The following is a 14,707-nucleotide window of genomic DNA, read 5'->3' on the forward strand; positions in this document are numbered from 1 at the left end:
CATCACATACTTGGCAGCAGCATGCAGTTCTCTGTCATTTTGCATCGTGACAATTCTAAATGAAATCGGCTTGGGACGATCCTTTTTGGAAAAGACATGGATAATTTCTCCATAGGTATGTAATCCATGCATTTGCCTTGCATGAATTGTGGCCTGTTTTACTTTAAAAGTTAGATAGAAGGCAGAATTGACAGATTTAGGGAATGCTAGGGAAATGCCAACATAAATGAGAAGCAGAGAGGACTGAATGTTTAGTATTTATGCCATTAGCATGGGTCATCACGTTGGATGTAAAACAAGACCTGCTGAGCCAATGTCTGATGTACGGCGCTGTTGCATGTGGAAAGAAAATGAAGCCTAAGAATCATCACGACTGTTTTCCAAATGTGGGTTCGGTAAAGGTACTTTTGTTGACGGGGTGGCCGAGTGGTTAAGGCGATGGACTGCTAATCCATTGTGCTCTGCACGCATGGGTTCGAATCCCATCCTCGTCGTATGATTTCCTTTTGGAAAATTCTCTATGCTCAGCGCAAGCAATGCCCCGAGGAAGAAAATTTACCATCACCGTTCAAGAAGGATGCTATTGAAGTCTCTAAACATATTTACAGGCATTATGTAGCGTATCAGTCAGGCAATAGTGAATCGGCACCTCTAATTTATCGTGCCTTATGCCATCCTACATTTTGCAAAACGTTGCAACCATCTACTTGTTAAAACTAAACCAGAGCTGACTCTTTGCCACTCGGGTGGAGTATTCTAGGGATGTGGGACGAGCATCTTTAATGTCATTGGCTAGTGAACATCTCCCTTTTGGAAAAAAGTGCTGATTATTGAGCAGAATAAGAGAACAAGGCACTGCTGAGAGTTGAACTCAGGATCTCCTGTTTACTAGACAGGCGCTTTAACCAACTAAGCCACAGCGCCCATGAGCAAAACTGTGGAAAACCAGAAAGATGGCAAGGATGATCCAGGAGAAGAATTTTTAAATGTAGGAAGATTTTGAGGAGTGGTTCTAAGTTTTGCTATTTGTCACAGAGATGGCAAATTAAGTGTGAACAGATCCTATGCAGCATGTAGTTTCAGGTGGCTACCACTATAGAACAGCAAGGAAGTCGAGTCCCATCACATACTTGGCAGCAGCATGCAGTTCTCTGTCATTTTGCATCGTGACAATTCTAAATGAAATCGGCTTGGGACGATCCTTTTTGGAAAAGACATGGATAATTTGTCCATAGGTATGTAATCCATGCATTTGCCTTGCATGAATTGTGGCCTGTTTTACTTTAAAAGTTAGGTAGAAGGCAGAATTGACAGATTTAGGGAATGCTAGGGAAATGCCAACATAAATGAGAAGCAGAGAGGACTGAATGTTTAGTATTTATGCCATTAGCATGGGTCATCACGTTGGATGTAAAACAAGACCTGCTGAGCCAATGTCTGATGTACGGCGCTGTTGCATGTGGAAAGAAAATGAAGCCTAAGAATCATCACGACTGTTTTCCAAATGTGGGTTCGGTAAAGGTACTTTTGTTGACGGGGTGGCCGAGTGGTTAAGGCGATGGACTGCTAATCCATTGTGCTCTGCACGCATGGGTTCGAATCCCATCCTCGTCGTATGATTTCTTTTTGGAAAATTCTCTATGCTCAGCGCAAGCAATGCTCCGAGGAAGAAAATTTACCATCACCGTTCAAGAAGGATGCTATTGAAGTCTCTAAACATATTTACAGGCATTATGTAGCGTATCAGTCAGGCAATAGTGAATCGGCACCTCTAATTTATCGTGCCTTATGCCATCCTACATTTTGCAAAACGTTGCAACCATCTACTTGTTGAAACTAAACCAGAGCTGACTCTTTGCCACTCGGGTGGAGTATTCTAGGGATGTGGGACGAGCATCTTTAATGTCATTGGCTAGTGAACATCTCCCTTTTGGAAAAAAGTGCTGATTATTGAGCAGAATAAGAGAACAAGGCACTGCTGAGAGTTGAACTCAGGATCTCCTGTTTACTAGACAGGTGCTTTAACCAACTAAGCCACAGCGCCCATGAGCGAAACTGTGGAAAACCAGAAAGATGGCAAGGATGATCCAGGAGAAGAATTTTTAAATGTAGGATGATTTTGAGGAGTGGTTCTAAGTTTTGCTATTTGTCACAGAGATGGCAAATTAAGTGTGAACAGATCCTATGCAGCATGTAGTTTCAGGTGGCTACCACTATAGAACAGCAAGGAAGTCGAGTCCCATCACATACTTGGCAGCAGCATGCAGTTCTCTGTCATTTTGCATCGTGACAATTCTAAATGAAATCGGCTTGGGACGATCCTTTTTGGAAAAGACATGGATAATTTGTCCATAGGTATGTAATCCATGCATTTGCCTTGCATGAATTGTGGCCTGTTTTACCTTAAAAGTTAGATAGAAGGCAGAATTGACAGATTTAGGGAATGCTAGGGAAATGCCAACATAAATGAGAAGCAGAGAGGACTGAATGTTTAGTATTTATGCCATTAGCATGGGTCATCACGTTGGATGTAAAACAAGACCTGCTGAGCCAATGTCTGATGTACGGCGCTGTTGCATGTGGAAAGAAAATGAAGCCTAAGAATCATCACGACTGTTTTCCAAATGTGGGTTCGGTAAAGGTACTTTTGTTGACGGGGTGGCCGAGTGGTTAAGGCGATGGACTGCTAATCCATTGTGCTCTGCACGCATGGGTTCGAATCCCATCCTCGTCGTATGATTTCTTTTTGGAAAATTCTCTATGCTCAGCGCAAGCAATGCCCCGAGGAAGAAAATTTACCATCACCGTTCAAGAAGGATGCTATTGAAGTCTCTAAACATATTTACAGGCATTATGTAGCGTATCAGTCAGGCTATAGTGAATCGGCACCTCTAATTTATCGTGCCTTATGCCATCCTACATTTTGCAAAACGTTGCAACCATCTACTTGTTAAAACTAAACCAGAGCTGACTCTTTGCCACTCGGGTGGAGTATTCTAGGGATGTGGGACGAGCATCTTTAATGTCATTGGCTAGTGAACATCTCCCTTTTGGAAAAAAATGCTGATTATTGAGCAGAATAAGAGAACAAGGCACTGCTGAGAGTTGAACTCAGGATCTCCTGTTTACTAGACAGGCGCTTTAACCAACTAAGCCACAGCGCCCATGAGCAAAACTGTGGAAAACCAGAAAGATGGCAAGGATGATCCAGGAGAAGAATTTTTAAATGTAGGATGATTTTGAGGAGTGGTTCTAAGTTTTGCTATTTGTCACAGAGATGGCAAATTAAGTGTGAACAGATCCTATGCAGCATGTAGTTTCAGGTGGCTACCACTATAGAACAGCAAGGAAGTCGAGTCCCATCACATACTTGGCAGCAGCATGCAGTTCTCTGTCATTTTGCATCGTGACAATTCTAAATGAAATCGGCTTGGGACGATCCTTTTTGGAAAAGACATGGATAATTTGTCCATAGGTATGTAATCCATGCATTTGCCTTGCATGAATTGTGGCCTGTTTTACTTTAAAAGTTAGATAGAAGGCAGAATTGACAGATTTAGGGAATGCTAGGGAAATGCCAACATAAATGAGAAGCAGAGAGGACTGAATGTTTAGTATTTATGCCATTAGCATGGGTCATCACGTTGGATGTAAAACAAGACCTGCTGAGCCAATGTCTGATGTACGGCGCTGTTGCATGTGGAAAGAAAATGAAGCATAAGAATCATCACGACTGTTTTCCAAATGTGGGTTCGGTAAAGGTACTTTTGTTGACGGGGTGGCCGAGTGGTTAAGGCAATGGACTGCTAGTCCATTGTGCTCTGCACGCATGGGTTCGAATCCCATCCTCGTCGTATGATTTCTTTTTGGAAAATTCTCTATGCTCAGCGCAAGCAATGCCCCGAGGAAGAAAATTTACCATCACCGTTCAAGAAGGATGCTATTGAAGTCTCTAAACATATTTACAGGCATTATGTAGCGTATCAGTCAGGCAATAGTGAATCGGCACCTCGAATTTATCGTGCCTTATGCCATCCTACATTTTGCAAAACGTTGCAACCATCTACTTGTTAAAACTAAACCAGAGCTGTCTCTTTGCCACTCGGGTGGAGTATTCTAGGGATGTGGGACGAGCATCTTTAATGTCATTGGCTAGTGAACATCTCCCTTTTGGAAAAAAATGCTGATTATTGAGCAGAATAAGAGAACAAGGCACTGCTGAGAGTTGAACTCAGGATCTCCTGTTTACTAGACAGGCACTTTAACCAACTAAGTCACAGCGCCCATGAGCAAAACTGTGGAAAACCAGAAAGATGGCAAGGATGATCCAGGAGAAGAATTTTTAAATGTAGGATGATTTTGAGGAGTGGTTCTAAGTTTTGCTATTTGTCACAGAGATGGCAAATTAAGTGTGAACAGATCCTATGCAGCATGTAGTTTCAGGTGGCTACCACTATAGAACAGCAAGGAAGTCGAGTCCCATCACATACTTGGCAGCAGCATGCAGTTCTCTGTCATTTTGCATCGTGACAATTCTAAATGAAATCGGCTTGGGACGATCCTTTTTGGAAAAGACATGGATAATTTGTCCATAGGTATGTAATCCATGCATTTGCCTTGCATGAATTGTGGCCTGTTTTACTTTAAAAGTTAGATAGAAGGCAGAATTGACAGATTTAGGGAATGCTAGGGAAATGCCAACATAAATGAGAAGCAGAGAGGACTGAATGTTTAGTATTTATGCCATTAGCATGGGTCATCACGTTGGATGTAAAACAAGACCTGCTGAGCCAATGTCTGATGTACGGCGCTGTTGCATGTGGAAAGAAAATGAAGCCTAAGAATCATCACGACTGTTTTCCAAATGTGGGTTCGGTAAAGGTACTTTTGTTGACGGGGTGGCCGAGTGGTTAAGGCGATGGACTGCTAATCCATTGTGCTCTGCACGCATGGGTTCGAATCCCATCTTCGTCGTATGATTTCTTTTTGGAAAATTCTCTATGCTCAGCGCAAGCAATGCCCCGAGGAAGAAAATTTACCATCACCGTTCAAGAAGGATGCTATTGAAGTCTCTAAACATATTTACAGGCATTATGTAGCGTATCAGTCAGGCAATAGTGAATCGGCACCTCTAATTTATCGTGCCTTATGCCATCCTACATTTTGCAAAACGTTGCAACCATCTACTTGTTAAAACTAAACCAGAGCTGACTCTTTGCCACTCGGGTGGAGTATTCTAGGTATGTGGGACGATCATCTTTAATGTCATTGGCTAGTGAACATCTCCCTTTTGGAAAAAAATGCTGATTATTGAGCAGAATAAGAGAACAAGGCACTGCTGAGAGTTGAACTCAGGATCTCCCGTTTACTAGACAGGCACTTTAACCAACTAAGCCACAGCGCCCATGAGCAAAACTGTGGAAAACCAGAAAGATGGCAAGGATGATCCAGGAGAAGAATTTTTAAATGTAGGATGATTTTGAGGAGTGGTTCTAAGTTTTGCTATTTGTCACAGAGATGGCAAATTAAGTGTGAACAGATCCTATGCAGCATGTAGTTTCAGGTGGCTACCACTATAGAACAGCAAGGAAGTCGAGTCCCATCACATACTTGGCAGCAGCATGCAGTTCTCTGTCATTTTGCATCGTGACAATTCTAAATGAAATCGGCTTGGGACGATCCTTTTTGGAAAAGACATGGATAATTTGTCCATAGGTATGTAATCCATGCATTTGCCTTGCATGAATTGTGGCCTGTTTTACTTTAAAAGTTAGATAGAAGGCAGAATTGACAGATTTAGGGAATGCTAGGGAAATGCCAACATAAATGAGAAGCAGAGAGGACTGAATGTTTAGTATTTATGCCATTAGCATGGGTCATCACGTTGGATGTAAAACAAGACCTGCTGAGCCAATGTCTGATGTACGGCGCTGTTGCATGTGGAAAGAAAATGAAGCCTAAGAATCATCACGACTGTTTTCCAAATGTGGGTTCGGTAAAGGTACTTTTGTTGACGGGGTGGCCGAGTGGTTAAGGCGATGGACTGCTAATCCATTGTGCTCTGCACGCATGGGTTCGAATCCCATCCTCGTCGTATGATTTCTTTTTGGAAAATTCTCTATGCTCAGCGCAAGCAATGCCCCGAGGAAGAAAATTTACCATCACCGTTCAAGAAGGATGCTATTGAAGTCTCTAAACATATTTACAGGCATTATGTAGCGTATCAGTCAGGCAATAGTGAATCGGCACCTCTAATTTATCGTGCCTTATGCCATCCTACATTTTGCAAAACGTTGCAACCATCTACTTGTTGAAACTAAACCAGAGCTGACTCTTTGCCACTCGGGTGGAGTATTCTAGGGATGTGGGACGAGCATCTTTAATGTCATTGGCTAGTGAACATCTCCCTTTTGGAAAAAAGTGCTGATTATTGAGCAGAATAAGAGAACAAGGCACTGCTGAGAGTTGAACTCAGGATCTCCTGTTTACTAGACAGGCGCTTTAACCAACTAAGCCACAGCGCCCATGAGCAAAACTGTGGAAAACCAGAAAGATGGCAAGGATGATCCAGGAGAAGAATTTTTAAATGTAGGATGATTTTGAGGAGTGGTTCTAAGTTTTGCTATTTGTCACAGAGATGGCAAATTAAGTGTGAACAGATCCTATGCAGCATGTAGTTTCAGGTGGCTACCACTATAGAACAGCAAGGAAGTCGAGTCCCATCACATACTTGGCAGCAGCATGCAGTTCTCTGTCATTTTGCATCGTGACAATTCTAAATGAAATCGGCTTGGGACGATCCTTTTTGGAAAAGACATGGATAATTTGTCCATAGGTATGTAATCCATGCATTTGCCTTGCATGAATTGTGGCCTGTTTTACTTTAAAAGTTAGATAGAAGGCAGAATTGACAGATTTAGGGAATGCTAGGGAAATGCCAACATAAATGAGAAGCAGAGAGGACTGAATGTTTAGTATTTATGCCATTAGCATGGGTCATCACGTTGGATGTAAAACAAGACCTGCTGAGCCAATGTCTGATGTACGGCGCTGTTGCATGTGGAAAGAAAATGAAGCCTAAGAATCATCACGACTGTTTTCCAAATGTGGGTTCGGTAAAGGTACTTTTGTTGACGGGGTGGCCGAGTGGTTAAGGCGATGGACTGCTAATCCATTGTGCTTTGCACGCATGGGTTCGAATCCCATCCTCGTCGTATGATTTCTTTTTGGAAAATTCTCTATGCTCAGCGCAAGCAATGCCCCGAGGAAGAAAATTTACCATCACCGTTCAAGAAGGATGCTATTGAAGTCTCTAAACATATTTACAGGCATTATGTAGCGTATCAGTCAGGCAATAGTGAATCGGCACCTCTAATTTATCGTGCCTTATGCCATCCTACATTTTGCAAAACGTTGCAACCATCTACTTGTTAAAACTAAACCAGAGCTGACTCTTTGCCACTCGGGTGGAGTATTCTAGGGATGTGGGACGAGCATCTTTAATGTCATTGGCTAGTGAACATCTCCCTTTTGGAAAAAAGTGCTGATTATTGAGCAGAATAAGAGAACAAGGCACTGCTGAGAGTTGAACTCAGGATCTCCTGTTTACTAGACAGGCGCTTTAACCAACTAAGCCACAGCGCCCATGAGCAAAACTGTGGAAAACCAGAAAGATGGCAAGGATGATCCAGGAGAAGAATTTTTAAATGTAGGATGATTTTGAGGAGTGGTTCTAAGTTTTGCTATTTGTCACAGAGATGGCAAATTAAGTGTGAACAGATCCTATGCAGCATGTAGTTTCAGGTGGCTACCACTATAGAACAGCAAGGAAGTCGAGTCCCATCACATACTTGGCAGCAGCATGCAGTTCTCTGTCATTTTGCATCGTGACAATTCTAAATGAAATCGGCTTGGGACGATCCTTTTTGGAAAAGACATGGATAATTTGTCCATAGGTATGTAATCCATGCATTTGCCTTGCATGAATTGTGGCCTGTTTTACTTTAAAAGTTAGATAGAAGGCAGAATTGACAGATTTAGGGAATGCTAGGGAAATGCCAACATAAATGAGAAGCAGAGAGGACTGAATGTTTAGTATTTATGCCATTAGCATGGGTCATCACGTTGGATGTAAAACAAGACCTGCTGAGCCAATGTCTGATGTACGGCGCTGTTGCATGTGGAAAGAAAATGAAGCCTAAGAATCATCACGACTGTTTTCCAAATGTGGGTTCGGTAAAGGTACTTTTGTTGAGGCGATGGACTGCTAATCCATTGTGCTCTGCACGCATGGGTTCGAATCCCATCCTCGTCGTATGATTTCTTTTTGGAAAATTCTCTATGCTCAGCGCAAGCAATGCCCCGAGGAAGAAAATTTACCATCACCGTTCAAGAAGGATGCTATTGAAGTCTCTAAACATATTTACAGGCATTATGTAGCGTATCAGTCAGGCAATAGTGAATCGGCACCTCTAATTTATCGTGCCTTATGCCATCCTACATTTTGCAAAACGTTGCAACCATCTACTTGTTAAAACTAAACCAGAGCTGACTCTTTGCCACTCGGGTGGAGTATTCTAGGGATGTGGGACGAGCATCTTTAATGTCATTGGCTAATGAACATCTCCCTTTTGGAAAAAAAAAAGCTGATTATTGAGCAGAATAAGAGAACAAGGCACTGCTGAGAGTTGAACTCAGGATCTCCTGTTTACTAGACAGGCGCTTTAACCAACTAAGCCACAGCGCCCATGAGCAAAACTGTGGAAAACCAGAAAGATGGCAAGGATGATCCAGGAGAAGAATTTTTAAATGTAGGATGATTTTGAGGAGTGGTTCTAAGTTTTGCTATTTGTCACAGAGATGGCAAATTAAGTGTGAACAGATCCTATGCAGCATGTAGTTTCAGGTGGCTACCACTATAGAACAGCAGGGAAGTCGAGTCCCATCACATACTTGGCAGCAGCATGCAGTTCTCTGTCATTTTGCATCGTGACAATTCTAAATGAAATCGGCTTGGGACGATCCTTTTTGGAAAAGACATGGATAATTTGTCCATAGGTATGTAATCCATGCATTTGCCTTGCATGAATTGTGGCCTGTTTTACTTTAAAAGTTAGATAGAAGGCAGAATTGACAGATTTAGGGAATGCTAGGGAAATGCCAACATAAATGAGAAGCAGAGAGGACTGAATGTTTAGTATTTATGCCATTAGCATGGGTCATCACGTTGGATGTAAAACAAGACCTGCTGAGCCAATGTCTGATGTACGGCGCTGTTGCATGTGGAAAGAAAATGAAGCCTAAGAATCATCATGACTGTTTTCCAAATGTGGGTTCGGTAAAGGTACTTTTGTTGACTAAGGTGATGGACTGCTAATCCATTGTGCTCTGCACACATGGGTTCGAATCCCATCCTCGTCGTATGATTTCTTTTTGGAAAATTCTCTATGCTCAGCGCAAGCAATGCCCCGAGGAAGAAAATTTACCATCACCGTTCAAGAAGGATGCTATTGAAGTCTCTAAACATATTTACAGGCATTATGTAGCGTATCAGTCAGGCAATAGTGAATCGGCACCTCTAATTTATCGTGCCTTATGCCATCCTACATTTTGCAAAACGTTACAACCATCTACTTGTTAAAACTAAACCAGAGCTGACTCTTTGCCACTCGGGTGGAGTATTCTAGGGATGTGGGACGAGCATCTTTAATGTCATTGGCTAGTGAACATCTCCCTTTTGGAAAAAAGTGCTGATTATTGAGCAGAATAAGAGAACAAGGCACTGCTGAGAGTTGAACTCAGGATCTCCTGTTTACTAGACAGGCGCTTTAACCAACTAAGCCACAGCGCCCATGAGCAAAACTGTGGAAAACCAGAAAGATGGCAAGGATGATCCAGGAGAAGAATTTTTAAATGTAGGATGATTTTGAGGAGTGGTTCTAAGTTTTGCTATTTGTCACAGAGATGGCAAATTAAGTGTGAACAGATCCTATGCAGCATGTAGTTTCAGGTGGCTACCACTATAGAACAGCAAGGAAGTCGAGTCCCATCACATACTTGGCAGCAGCATGCAGTTCTCTGTCATTTTGCATCGTGACAATTCTAAATGAAATCGGCTTGGGACGATCCTTTTTGGAAAAGACATGGATAATTTGTCCATAGGTATGTAATCCATGCATTTGCCTTGCATGAATTGTGGCCTGTTTTACTTTAAAAGTTAGATAGAAGGCAGAATTGACAGATTTAGGGAATGCTAGGGAAATGCCAACATAAATGAGAAGCAGAGAGGACTGAATGTTTAGTATTTATGCCATTAGCATGGGTCATCACGTTGGATGTAAAACAAGACCTGCTGAGCCAATGTCTGATGTACGGCGCTGTTGCATGTGGAAAGAAAATGAAGCCTAAGAATCATCACGACTGTTTTCCAAATGTGGGTTCGGTAAAGGTACTTTTGTTGACGGGGTGGCCGAGTGGTTAAGGCGATGGACTGCTAATCCATTGTGCTCTGCACGCATGGGTTCGAATCCCATCCTCGTCGTATGATTTCTTTTTGGAAAATTCTCTATGCTCAGCGCAAGCAATGCCCCGAGGAAGAAAATTTACCATCACCGTTCAAGAAGGATGCTATTGAAGTCTCTAAACATATTTACAGGCATTATGTAGCGTATCAGTCAGGCAATAGTGAATCGGCACCTCTAATTTATCGTGCCTTATGCCATCCTACATTTTGCAAAACGTTGCAACCATCTACTTGTTAAAACTAAACCAGAGCTGACTCTTTGCCACTCGGGTGGAGTATTCTAGGGATGTGGGACGAGCATCTTTAATGTCATTGGCTAGTGAACATCTCCCTTTTGGAAAAAAATGCTGATTATTGAGCAGAATAAGAGAACAAGGCACTGCTGAGAGTTGAACTCAGGATCTCCTGTTTACTAGACAGGCGCTTTAACCAACTAAGCCACAGCGCCCATGAGCAAAACTCTGGAAAACCAGAAAGATGGCAAGGATGATCCAGGAGAAGAATTTTTAAATGTAGGATGATTTTGAGGAGTGGTTCTAAGTTTTGCTATTTGTCACAGAGATGGCAAATTAAGTGTGAACAGATCCTATGCAGCATGTAGTTTCAGGTGGCTACCACTATAGAACAGCAAGGAAGTCGAGTCCCATCACATACTTGGCAGCAGCATGCAGTTCTCTGTCATTTTGCATCGTGACAATTCTAAATGAAATCGGCTTGGGACGATCCTTTTTGGAAAAGACATGGATAATTTGTCCATAGGTATGTAATCCATGCATTTGCCTTGCATGAATTGTGGCCTGTTTTACTTTAAAAGTTAGATAGAAGGCAGAATTGACAGATTTAGGGAATGCTAGGGAAATGCCAACATAAATGAGAAGCAGAGAGGACTGAATGTTTAGTATTTATGCCATTAGCATGGGTCATCACGTTGGATGTAAAACAAGACCTGCTGAGCCAATGTCTGATGTACGGCGCTGTTGCATGTGGAAAGAAAATGAAGCCTAAGAATCATCATGACTGTTTTCCAAATGTGGGTTCGGTAAAGGTACTTTTGTTGACTAAGGTGATGGACTGCTAATCCATTGTGCTCTGCACACATGGGTTCGAATCCCATCCTCGTCGTATGATTTCTTTTTGGAAAATTCTCTATGCTCAGCGCAAGCAATGCCCCGAGGAAGAAAATTTACCATCACCGTTCAAGAAGGATGCTATTGAAGTCTCTAAACATATTTACAGGCATTATGTAGCGTATCAGTCAGGCAATAGTGAATCGGCACCTCTAATTTATCGTGCCTTATGCCATCCTACATTTTGCAAAACGTTGCAACCATCTACTTGTTAAAACTAAACCAGAGCTGACTCTTTGCCACTCGGGTGGAGTATTCTAGGGATGTGGGACGAGCATCTTTAATGTCATTGGCTAGTGAACATCTCCCTTTTGGAAAAAAATGCTGATTATTGAGCAGAATAAGAGAACAAGGCACTGCTGAGAGTTGAACTCAGGATCTCCTGTTTACTAGACAGGCGCTTTAACCAACTAAGCCACAGCGCCCATGAGCTAAAGTGTGGAAAACCAGAAAGATGGCAAGGATGATCCAGGAGAAGAATTTTTAAATGTAGGATGATTTTGAGGAGTGGTTCTAAGTTTTGCTATTTGTCACAGAGATGGCAAATTAAGTGTGAACAGATCCTATGCAGCATGTAGTTTCAGGTGGCTACCACTATAGAACAGCAAGGAAGTCGAGTCCCATCACATACTTGGCAGCAGCATGCAGTTCTCTGTCATTTTGCATCGTGACAATTCTAAATGAAATCGGCTTGGGACGATCCTTTTTGGAAAAGACATGGATAATTTGTCCATAGGTATGTAATCCATGCATTTGCCTTGCATGAATTGTGGCCTGTTTTACTTTAAAAGTTAGATAGAAGGCAGAATTGACAGATTTAGGGAATGCTAGGGAAATGCCAACATAAATGAGAAGCAGAGAGGACTGAATGTTTAGTATTTATGCCATTAGCATGGGTCATCACGTTGGATGTAAAACAAGACCTGCTGAGCCAATGTCTGATGTACGGCGCTGTTGCATGTGGAAAGAAAATGAAGCCTAAGAATCATCACGACAGTTTTCCAAATGTGGGTTCGGTAAAGGTACTTTTGTTGACGGGGTGGCCGAGTGGTTAAGGCGATGGACTGCTAATCCATTGTGCTCTGCACGCATGGGTTCGAATCCCATCCTCGTCGTATGATTTCTTTTTGGAAAATTCTCTATGCTCAGCGCAAGCAATGCCCCGAGGAAGAAAATTTACCATCACCGTTCAAGAAGGATGCTATTGAAGTCTCTAAACATATTTACAGGCATTATGTAGCGTATCAGTCAGGCAATAGTGAATCGGCACCTCTAATTTATCGTGCCTTATGCCATCCTACATTTTGCAAAACGTTGCAACCATCTACTTGTTAAAACTAAACCAGAGCTGACTCTTTGCCACTCGGGTGGAGTATTCTAGGGATGTGGGACGAGCATCTTTAATGTCATTGGCTAGTGAACATCTCCCTTTTGGAAAAAAGTGCTGATTATTGAGCAGAATAAGAGAACAAGGCACTGCTGAGAGTTGAACTCAGGATCTCCTGTTTACTAGACAGGCGCTTTAACCAACTAAGCCACAGCGCCCATGAGCAAAACTGTGGAAAACCAGAAAGATGGCAAGGATGATCCAGGAGAAGAATTTTTAAATGTAGGATGATTTTGAGGAGTGGTTCTAAGTTTTGCTATTTGTCACAGAGATGGCAAATTAAGTGTGAACAGATCCTATGCAGCATGTAGTTTCAGGTGGCTACCACTATAGAACAGCAAGGAAGTCGAGTCCCATCACATACTTGGCAGCAGCATGCAGTTCTCTGTCATTTTGCATCGTGACAATTCTAAATGAAATCGGCTTGGGACGATCCTTTTTGGAAAAGACATGGATAATTTGTCCATAGGTATGTAATCCATGCATTTGCCTTGCATGAATTGTGGCCTGTTTTACTTTAAAAGTTAGATAGAAGGCAGAATTGACAGATTTAGGGAATGCTAGGGAAATGCCAACATAAATGAGAAGCAGAGAGGACTGAATGTTTAGTATTTATGCCATTAGCATGGGTCATCACGTTGGATGTAAAACAAGACCTGCTGAGCCAATGTCTGATGTACGGCGCTGTTGCATGTGGAAAGAAAATGAAGCCTAAGAATCATCACGACTGTTTTCCAAATGTGGGTTCGGTAAAGGTACTTTTGTTGAGGCGATGGACTGCTAATCCATTGTGCTCTGCACGCATGGGTTCGAATCCCATCCTCGTCGTATGATTTCTTTTTGGAAAATTCTCTATGCTCAGCGCAAGCAATGCCCCGAGGAAGAAAATTTACCATCACCGTTCAAGAAGGATGCTATTGAAGTCTCTAAACATATTTACAGGCATTATGTAGCGTATCAGTCAGGCAATAGTGAATCGGCACCTCTAATTTATCGTGCCTTATGCCATCCTACATTTTGCAAAACGTTGCAACCATCTACTTGTTAAAACTAAACCAGAGCTGACTCTTTGCCACTCGGGTGGAGTATTCTAGGGATGTGGGACGAGCATCTTTAATGTCATTGGCTAGTGAACATCTCCCTTTTGGAAAAAAATGCTGATTATTGAGCAGAATAAGAGAACAAGGCACTGCTGAGAGTTGAACTCAGGATCTCCTGTTTACTAGACAGGCGCTTTAACCAACTAAGCCACAGCGCCCATGAGCAAAACTGTGGAAAACCAGAAAGATGGCAAGGATGATCCAGGAGAAGAATTTTTAAATGTAGGATGATTTTGAGGAGTGGTTCTAAGTTTTGCTATTTGTCACAGAGATGGCAAATTAAGTGTGAACAGATCCTATGCAGCATGTAGTTTCAGGTGGCTACCACTATAGAACAGCAAGGAAGTCGAGTCCCATCACATACTTGGCAGCAGCATGCAGTTCTCTGTCATTTTGCATCGTGACAATTCTAAATGAAATCGGCTTGGGACGATCCTTTTTGGAAAAGACATGGATAATTTGTCCATAGGTATGTAATCCATGCATTTGCCTTGCATGAATTGTGGCCTGTTTTACTTTAAAAGTTAGATAGAAGGCAGAATTGACAGATTTAGGGAATGCTAGGGAAATG

At 42.2% G+C, this 14,707-nt stretch overlaps 18 non-coding genes across 18 annotated transcripts; 8 read left to right on the forward strand and 10 right to left on the reverse strand.

Annotated features, from left to right (window-relative positions):
- The first annotated feature begins 412 nt into the window (after positions 1 to 412).
- TRNAS-GCU (transfer RNA serine (anticodon GCU)) lies at positions 413 to 494 on the forward strand. Its single transcript has one exon. It is a non-coding gene; the product is annotated as a tRNA-Ser (tRNA).
- A 356-nt stretch (positions 495 to 850) lies between these two features.
- On the reverse strand, positions 851 to 924 carry TRNAT-AGU (transfer RNA threonine (anticodon AGU)). Its single transcript has one exon. It is a non-coding gene; the product is annotated as a tRNA-Thr (tRNA).
- Positions 925 to 1,532: 608 nt separating this feature from the next.
- On the forward strand, positions 1,533 to 1,614 carry TRNAS-GCU (transfer RNA serine (anticodon GCU)). The gene has a single exon. It is a non-coding gene; the product is annotated as a tRNA-Ser (tRNA).
- A 1,038-nt stretch (positions 1,615 to 2,652) lies between these two features.
- Positions 2,653 to 2,734, forward strand: TRNAS-GCU (transfer RNA serine (anticodon GCU)). Its single transcript has one exon. It is a non-coding gene; the product is annotated as a tRNA-Ser (tRNA).
- Positions 2,735 to 3,090: 356 nt separating this feature from the next.
- On the reverse strand, positions 3,091 to 3,164 carry TRNAT-AGU (transfer RNA threonine (anticodon AGU)). Its single transcript has one exon. It is a non-coding gene; the product is annotated as a tRNA-Thr (tRNA).
- A 1,728-nt stretch (positions 3,165 to 4,892) lies between these two features.
- On the forward strand, positions 4,893 to 4,974 carry TRNAS-GCU (transfer RNA serine (anticodon GCU)). The gene has a single exon. It is a non-coding gene; the product is annotated as a tRNA-Ser (tRNA).
- Positions 4,975 to 6,012: 1,038 nt separating this feature from the next.
- On the forward strand, positions 6,013 to 6,094 carry TRNAS-GCU (transfer RNA serine (anticodon GCU)). The gene has a single exon. It is a non-coding gene; the product is annotated as a tRNA-Ser (tRNA).
- Positions 6,095 to 6,450: 356 nt separating this feature from the next.
- Positions 6,451 to 6,524, reverse strand: TRNAT-AGU (transfer RNA threonine (anticodon AGU)). Its single transcript has one exon. It is a non-coding gene; the product is annotated as a tRNA-Thr (tRNA).
- A 608-nt stretch (positions 6,525 to 7,132) lies between these two features.
- Positions 7,133 to 7,214, forward strand: TRNAS-GCU (transfer RNA serine (anticodon GCU)). Its single transcript has one exon. It is a non-coding gene; the product is annotated as a tRNA-Ser (tRNA).
- A 356-nt stretch (positions 7,215 to 7,570) lies between these two features.
- On the reverse strand, positions 7,571 to 7,644 carry TRNAT-AGU (transfer RNA threonine (anticodon AGU)). Its single transcript has one exon. It is a non-coding gene; the product is annotated as a tRNA-Thr (tRNA).
- A 1,028-nt stretch (positions 7,645 to 8,672) lies between these two features.
- On the reverse strand, positions 8,673 to 8,746 carry TRNAT-AGU (transfer RNA threonine (anticodon AGU)). The gene has a single exon. It is a non-coding gene; the product is annotated as a tRNA-Thr (tRNA).
- A 1,030-nt stretch (positions 8,747 to 9,776) lies between these two features.
- Positions 9,777 to 9,850, reverse strand: TRNAT-AGU (transfer RNA threonine (anticodon AGU)). Its single transcript has one exon. It is a non-coding gene; the product is annotated as a tRNA-Thr (tRNA).
- Positions 9,851 to 10,458: 608 nt separating this feature from the next.
- Positions 10,459 to 10,540, forward strand: TRNAS-GCU (transfer RNA serine (anticodon GCU)). The gene has a single exon. It is a non-coding gene; the product is annotated as a tRNA-Ser (tRNA).
- Positions 10,541 to 10,896: 356 nt separating this feature from the next.
- Positions 10,897 to 10,970, reverse strand: TRNAT-AGU (transfer RNA threonine (anticodon AGU)). The gene has a single exon. It is a non-coding gene; the product is annotated as a tRNA-Thr (tRNA).
- A 1,030-nt stretch (positions 10,971 to 12,000) lies between these two features.
- Positions 12,001 to 12,074, reverse strand: TRNAT-AGU (transfer RNA threonine (anticodon AGU)). The gene has a single exon. It is a non-coding gene; the product is annotated as a tRNA-Thr (tRNA).
- Positions 12,075 to 12,682: 608 nt separating this feature from the next.
- On the forward strand, positions 12,683 to 12,764 carry TRNAS-GCU (transfer RNA serine (anticodon GCU)). Its single transcript has one exon. It is a non-coding gene; the product is annotated as a tRNA-Ser (tRNA).
- Positions 12,765 to 13,120: 356 nt separating this feature from the next.
- On the reverse strand, positions 13,121 to 13,194 carry TRNAT-AGU (transfer RNA threonine (anticodon AGU)). Its single transcript has one exon. It is a non-coding gene; the product is annotated as a tRNA-Thr (tRNA).
- Positions 13,195 to 14,220: 1,026 nt separating this feature from the next.
- On the reverse strand, positions 14,221 to 14,294 carry TRNAT-AGU (transfer RNA threonine (anticodon AGU)). Its single transcript has one exon. It is a non-coding gene; the product is annotated as a tRNA-Thr (tRNA).
- Between the last annotated feature and the right edge of the window lie 413 nt (positions 14,295 to 14,707).

This window comes from Eleutherodactylus coqui, chromosome 11 (genome assembly GCF_035609145.1).
Source record: "Eleutherodactylus coqui strain aEleCoq1 chromosome 11, aEleCoq1.hap1, whole genome shotgun sequence".
Classification (NCBI taxonomy): Eukaryota; Metazoa; Chordata; class Amphibia; order Anura; family Eleutherodactylidae; genus Eleutherodactylus; species Eleutherodactylus coqui.